The sequence below is a fragment of the Peromyscus californicus genome, unplaced genomic scaffold (genome assembly GCF_007827085.1).
Source record: "Peromyscus californicus insignis strain IS unplaced genomic scaffold, ASM782708v3 Scaffold_12__1_contigs__length_115047231, whole genome shotgun sequence".
Classification (NCBI taxonomy): Eukaryota; Metazoa; Chordata; class Mammalia; order Rodentia; family Cricetidae; genus Peromyscus; species Peromyscus californicus.
In genome coordinates, this window is record NW_026294413.1 from 68,459,112 (window position 1) to 68,467,107 (window position 7,996).

Sequence of the window (7,996 nt, forward strand, 5' to 3'; positions counted from 1 at the left end):
ACACATGGAACTTTCAGGATTCCGAGGTATCTGGGTTATCCGGCCTGGAAAGTCTATAATTTTAAAAAGTACTTTTCCTTCCTTATTACTCCTTTAATTCTAACAAGTTCTGTAGATATTTTTAACTGATTACTTGAGGTTATTTTCACAGTCGCAATTCCCTCACTTCAGACCCCTCCCACTCGCTGATCTCACCTATCCTCTTAACAGTATTGCGTTCCTAAGAGCTGACCAGTGGTTTTTACTTTTTTTATTACTTCAAATATAGACTTCCCAACCTGATTGTCTTTTTACTAACCTTGTTTTTGTTTGTTTGTTTGTTTTTTTCTGCCAACAAATGTGCCTATAAGTGCCTCTCTACTTGTGCACCTTTTTAAAATGTCTGTCTGATCTAAGAGATGCCTTATCTTTACTGACCCTCGCCGGCTCTAATAGCCGTGAACTTTGATCTAGTGGTACTGTAGTAATCAGCCTAGGACCTGCATAAAGATTTATGTTCTGCTCAACGGTTACTGATAATAGTGGAACACTGGAAACAAAAGAAATCCAAATATACAGTAAGAGGTTGGTTAAATAAATCACTGTCAGCATTGTACAGAGAGGAAAATACCAGGTAGGCACTGAAATGAATTTTATAATGGGTTGGGAATATGTGGGAGAGTGCTTGCCTGGCATTCGTTATACATTGGGTTCAATCACCAGCACACTTACACAAAACAAAACCAAGTGCTGGCTGCTGCAGTTCGTCATAAAGTATAAAAATAACCAGTTTGGGCCAGTGAGATGGTTCAGCTTGCTCGGGAAAGGGGCTTACTGCTAAGTCTTATGACTTGAGTTCAGTCCCTGGGACTCACTCGGAGGAGAGAGAGTGGACTCCGTAAGTTGCCCTCTGAACTCCACATATATACTGCCCTGCTCACCCACACCCACCCAGTTCAGTAAATAGGAATTTTTAAAAAATCCAAGCTCATTATGTGGTTAATAAAGTGGACAGGATCTTATACATAATAACCAAGATGCAATATGAACAGAACATTATGATTAATACAATTATAATACCTAAGGTCTAGAAAAGAGATCTGTAGAAATTTATTCTCTTACTACCTTTCTGTGTGTATGTGTGGGTATGTGGGTGTGGTGTGTTTGTGTGCTCAGGTGTGTTCCGGTGGATGTGCACATTGTGTACCAGTTGGTGGAGAGGCCTGAAATGAATGTCTGGTGTCTTCCTCAATGAAATTTCCAACGTATTTATTTTAGACTATCTTTTATTTATTTTTTGACGATTTCATACATGTATACAGTGTACCTTGATCACACCCACTTGAGCTGCCCGTCCTCCCTCTGATGTCCCCCCTACAAACCGCCTCCTACTTTCATGTTTTAATTTTTTTTTAGCCAATATATATATATATATATATATTTTACTGTGTATTGATGTTCTGCTTGTATGCATGCCTGTGTGAGGGTGTTAGATCTTGTAGTTAGAGACAGTTGCTAGCTGCCATGTGGGTGCTGGGAATTGAACCCAGGTCCTCTGGAAGAGCAGTGAATGCTCTTAACCACTGAGCCATCTCTCCAGTCCCCCAACTTATTTTTTGAGACAGAGCTTCCCCGTGAACCTGGAGCTAGCTGATTAGCCATGCTGGCTAGCCTGCAAGCCCCAGGAAGTCTTCTGTCTGCTCCCTTAGCTCCAGGATTTCGGACACATGACCTGAACATTGCCGGATTATTTTAGGTGGGTGCTGAGGATCTGAATTCAGGTGCCCCTGAATTCTCATACTTTATCGACAGGGCCATCTTCCCAGTCTCTCCCACCCATTTTGATGACAGAGTTGCACTATGACCAAGTCTAAGCAAAATCTAAGGAGGAGGAAGGTCAACAGTAAATAAATTCTGTATATATGGCAGGGAGTGGTAGCACCCCCAGGAGAAGTGGTTTTGACACGCTCTTGGCCGTTCAGTGCTTGGTGAGTTTGTAAAGTGTTTTGAACCTGAGCAGCTAATGCTTTCCCCAGCTACACTGAGTCAGTTTAGCCACAGGGAGGGCCTTTCAGTTAAGACCAAGTCTGCTCATTAGTAAATATCAGTTGATTCACTTCCTCTTCCCCCAGGTTTGGCCTGGTTGTTTGTTTGTTTGTTTTTGTCCTTGAGCAGCTCCACTAGAGGGCGACCTGGTCTGTGGAGGGAAGGACAGCCAGTTTCCATGTTGGGCATGGTCACACAGCTGCTCTGGTTTCAACAGGAGTTCTGCAGGATGAGTATCTCCGGGGTACCTGAGATGAGTTCAGTCTTCTGAGGTGACTGGTGCCCACACAAGTGGTTAATTACTATAAGAAGCATTTTCTGTGTAAGATGGAAGGGGAGAAATGTGGTAATTTATCCAGGGACTTTAAAATGTGTTTATTAGAGAGTAATTGGATATGATGAGATATTCTAAGACGCTCATGTCTTGGGTCCTTTATATTTTTTAATTTTATTTTATTTTATTTTTATTTTTATTATTTTTTTTTTTTTTTGGTTTTTCGAGACAGGGTTTCTCTGTGTAGCTTTGCGCCTTTCCTGGAACTCACTTGGTAGCCCAGGCTGGCCTTGAACTCACAGAGATCCGCCTGGCTCTGCCTCCCGAGTGCTGGGATTAAAGGCGTGCGCCACCACCGCCCGGCTTAATTTTATTTTTTTATTTATTTTGGAGACTAGGCTGATCTGTAACTCACTATGTAGCTGAGGATAACTGACCTTGATCTCCCTGCCTCTCATATACAGTTCTGGGAACTACAAATGTGCACCGCCATACTCAGTTTTATATAGAACTTATATTGACCCCAGGGCTTCATGAGTGCCAGGAAAGCATTCTACCAATTGGGTTACATTCTCAGTTATAGGTTTTGGAGGAAAGGGCTGGGTAGATGGCTCAGTGATTAAGAGCCGCGGCTGTTCTGTTAGAGGACCCAGGTTGGATCCCAGCACCCACGTGGCCGCTCACAACCATCTGTAACTCCAGTTCTGATGCATATGTACACAGATATACCTGCAGGCCAACCAGCCATATACATAGAAAAAGAATCCTCTCTCTCTCTCTCTCTCTCTCTCTCTCTCTCTCTCTCTCTCTCTCTCTCTTTCTCAATGCGTGTGTGTGTGTGTGTGTGTGTGTGTGTGTGTGTGTGTGTGTGTGTGTGTGTTTTGTTTTATAGAAGTAAAACCTGTAACCCTATTGTAGTGTGTGTTTGGTTCTGGGGTTTGAACCCAGGGCTTTGCACATGCTAGGCAAGTATTCTACAACTGAACTAGTTCTCTTTTTTTGACTTTTGGATTTGAGACAAGGTCTCCCAGAGGATGGCCCAGGGTGGCCCTGAACTTGCAGCCTTCCCCCTTATCGTTCCAGTGGCTGCAGTTACAGGTGGACACCACCTGATCAGCTAGTAACCCTGATTCTGAGCAGTAATATAAGATTATGAAGTGTTGTGGTAGTTTGAATGATTAATGTCCCCCGTCATCACTGTTATTTGAATACTTGGTCCCCAGTTGGTGAAACTGTTTGGGTAGGTTTAGAAGGTGTGGCCTTGGAGGAGGTGAGTCACTGGGTGCTGGCTCCGAGATTTCAAAAATTTGAGGTTTCAAAGCCCATGCTGTCCCCACTTTCCAACCTCTGCTTCCTGCTTTCTGTTCATGATGTGAGCTCTCAGCTTCTTGCTCCAGCTACCATGCCTCCCACTCTGCCACCAACATGGTTTTTAAAAATTTTTTTTTTTTCCAAGATGGTCTCACTGTGTAGCTTGGGCTGTCCTGGAACTTGCTCTGTAAACCCTGCTGGCCTTGAATTTAGAAATCTGTCTGTCTCTGTCTCCTGAGTGCTGGCATTAAAGGCACGCCTCCACCACTACCACCATCAGGCTAAAAATTTATGCATTTAATTTTATGTCTGAGTATTTTGCCTGCGTATATGTATATACACCACATATATGCTTCATGTCCACTGAGATCAGATGAAGAGTAGGATCTCTGGGAAATGGAGTTATGGATGATTGTGAACTACCATGGGGGTGGTGGGACTTGAACCTGGATCTTCTGCAAGAGCAGCAAGTACAGTTACTCTCTGAGCCATGTCTCCGGCCCCCCTCCCCCAGTCATGGACTCTTATCCTTCTGGAACTGGAAGCCCAAATAAATTCTTCTGTAGGTTGCCTTGTCATGGTGTTTTATCACAGCAATAGAAAACTAACCAATACAGGTATTTTATCTTTCTTTCTTATCACTGGAAAGGTCTAGAAAGAATGAGGGATCCGTGAACACACAGTGCACAGATTATGTTTTATTTTCTATTTTTACAAGTTTTATATATGTGCACCTGTGCATGGATGTGTGTGATGGGTGTGGGCATGTGAATGTGTAGAGGAGTTGGTTCTCGCCAAGTGTGCGGGTTTTAAGGACTGAACTCAAGGCCATTAGGCTTGGCAGCGGGCATCTGGACCCAATGAGCAGTCTTGCCAGCCCTACTGTCTTTTTTGAGACAATCAGAGCTGGATATGGTGGCTGGCACCTGTAATCCCAGCACCTAGGAATCTGAGACCAGCCTGGGCACCATGTCAGGGTTATAGTGTTAGGCTGGCCTTTAACTCTCCATTGTCCTTTTCTGAGGTTGCAGGTGTGTGCCACCATGTTTGGGAGCTTGTAGCTTTATAATACGGTTTCCTACTGAAAGACTCCAGGTTCTTAGAGGGCTGGTTGATTCCAGGTTTGGGGCATAAAATATACAAGATGTTTGTATGACAATCCATGTCAGCAGAGAAACAGGCAGGAACTATCAGGATCCTGCTAAAATCACTCGGTCAAGTTTCCATCAGCGAAGGTGGGAGGACTTGAGCATTAGTAAATATAATTTACTAAATGCATTGTTTAAATTGGAAGTTCATTGTGTGTGCTGTTTTAACTAACTGGCCATCCTTTTGAAAGGCAATAGGCTGGGAGAATGTAGCCTAGTTAGTAGAGCATTTGCATAGCACACGAGGCTTTGCCAGCCCTGCGTCATCCTGGCTTGGCAGTTTGGGCTTGTCTCTGGAGATAGGAGGCAGGAGGACCAGCAATTCAAGGTCATTTTTGGCTACATAGAAAGTTCAAGCTTGGGATATGTGAGACCCTGTTTCAGAAAAGAAAAGAAAAAAAAAAGATAATAGGAGACCAAGTCATTTTAAAGATGGCGAATAAAGGAAACTAAGCAGCATTTGTGCTGTTCATACAAACTGTCACAGGCAATGAAACGCAAGATTGAGGGAAGCATTCCTTTATAAAATGTACTCCAGCCCTTGAAACAGAGCCCCAGTGTGTCTGCTTCCCAGTTCCTAGTATATTAATTAATCCAGGCATTGAACATCCATGTCTAGATTCTTCCAATGGCTAACTTGAAAAAAAGAAAGGAATACAGGAGAAACCTGTGGATTGACAGATTTAACTACGTATGAAATACACACAACGCTGGGCATGGTTGCACATGCCTACAATTGCAGTCCTTAGGCGTGGAGGCAAGAGGATGGAGAGTTCCAATGGAGGCAGGGCTGCACAGTGAGACCTACCTTACCAAACAAAACCCTGGGAGAAGTCCGCGGTAGGTCACTTGCCTGGCATTCCTTTGGCCCCTGATTCAATGCTCAGTACGGCAGATAAAACAAAACTGACAAAAAGGAAGGAAGTGAAAGAGGGAAGGAACCGGAGCTAAAGCCAAGGCTGGGCATGGGGGCACACACACAGGAGGATCGGGACTTCACTGCCAGCTCTGGTGACAGGTCTGACACCAATCTGGGCCATAGGACACCTTGTCTAAAACAAGCATACAAACACCAAACACGCAAAGACCCAAACTCAGAATATCTTAATCACACTGTTTATCTGACACGAGGTCCAATTTTATTGGCAAAAATCATGTTTAAGGCTACTGTGTACTTGAGTCCAGAGAAGGTACCTGGAGCCGCAGTTCTCCGCCTCCTTCCTCGAGGGCCCCAGTTCCGAATCTATTTCTCTTCTACATTTTTCTTTTCACTGCTCCTTATCCTCTTCTTATCCTCTTAAACGCAGAGTCAGCTCCAGAACGCAGACTTAAAGGGCCAACTCCAGTCACTGCAGAGCGGGGAGGAGCTGACAGCTAACTGCCCTAGAGTGTTGCTGCTGCTGCTAGTTTGAATGCTGTACTCCACTGACTCAGTTATCCCAACGCTGTGAGGTAGAGGCACATGGCCGTTGTACAGATGAAGGGATCGAGCCGCTGGGCGCAGAAGGCATTGTTTTTACCCCTTGCTAGTTAGGGAGATGAGGATCTGACTGTATGTTTACTGATATTTAGAAGTCATACCATTTCCTTGGACGTAAGATTTATCCTGTGACGTTTAGATCCATGTATGCACTGTGTAATGTTCAAATTAGGATGAACTGCCCTTCTTTGTGGTGAAAAACAGGAAACACTGAAAGTCCGTCAGTGCTTTTTTTTGTACTTCTGGGATAGGATGTCTCCCCTAGCTGTCCTGGAGCTTCCTTTGTAAACCAGGCTAGCCTCGAACTCTGAGTCTCCTGAGTGCTAGGATTAAAGGCCTGTGCCACCACCCCGCCCTTCAGCTCTTGTGTGATATTGTTATCTTTCAGTGCAGCAGAAAATTAGGCCTTACTTCTGCTAACTTAGGACATGATCAGCTGTAATTTTATGTGTAGTGTATTCCATGGCTGCATTCTTTTTTGTGGTCCACTCTGACCTTTAGTAAACCTTTCTTCCTTGACCAGTTTTCCAGCAGTTTCTTGGAGAACACTCAGCATTTCCTCACCCAGTTATTTCTTTTCAGGGATTGTCCAGGAATTCCATTTTGTGTGAAAGTTTTCCTCTTATTTTTATTATTTATTAGTATGTGAGAATTTCATGTGTATACAATGGTCTTTTGATCAAATCCACTTCCCCTTTCCTGTTTTCCCCAGACCTTTTTCAACATGTTCCCCTCTAAACTTCAGGTCTTTTTGTCTGTTTTTGTTTTTCGAGACAGGGTTTCTCTGTGTAGCTTTGTGCCTTTTTCCTGGAACTCATTCTGTAGCCCAGGCTGGCCTCGAACTCACAGAGTTCCACCTGCCTCTGCCTCCCAAGTGCTGGGATTAAAGGCGTGTGCCACCACCGCCCGGCTTTTTTTTTTTTTTTTTTTTTTTTAATACCCCCCTGCTTCCCCTATGCACAAAGATGTGGGGCCATTCACTGGATAACCTTTGGTTTGTGGTTTTCTTTCTCTGTAGCCAGGGTCACTATGTATACAGTTCTCTTGCCTTGGTGACAGGGTCCTTCAAGTGTTAGGATCTGAAGGTGTGCCGTTATGCTCAGTCCGACTCTGAGTTTTGAGCTGTAAAATGGGACTTCCATAACGTGCTTGGAACAGTGCCTAGCATACAGATGGTGCTCTCAAGTGCCTTGGGGCACACTTGCCAGTAAGGGAGAGAGAGGAGGATCAGGAGTACAGGCTTATCTTTAGCTGCACAGTGAGTGTGAAGCCAGCCTGGGCTTCATGAGACTTTGTCTCAAGTAAAAGAAAAAGTGTGGTTGCTGGTTCAAGTCCGGCGGGAGGAAGCCAGCACATCAGTGCCGGAGCTGCCTTCACTGACTGGTCTCAAGCAAAGCCTGTGTGGCTCCTGGTTCAAGTCCGGCGGGAGGAAACCAGTGTAAGAACCAGCAATGGAGAAGACAATGGAGATAAACTTCTGCATGTCTGTGTGGGACAAAGAACCTAACCCTAACCACTGAGCAGCCTGCTGTGGTCTCCCTTCTTAAGACTGGTCTTTACTATGTAGCCCTGGTGCCTGGCACTTGCTATCTAGACCAGGCAGGCTGGTCTCAAACTCCCCAGGGTGGAGCTGCCTCTAGCATTAAAGGCTTGCATCACCATACCAGGCTACGTTCTTCAGAAGAATAATGCCTTCTAAAAGTTCTTACTGTGTGGGCCAGCATCAAGACAAATGGGAAGTTGGAAACAACACAGATG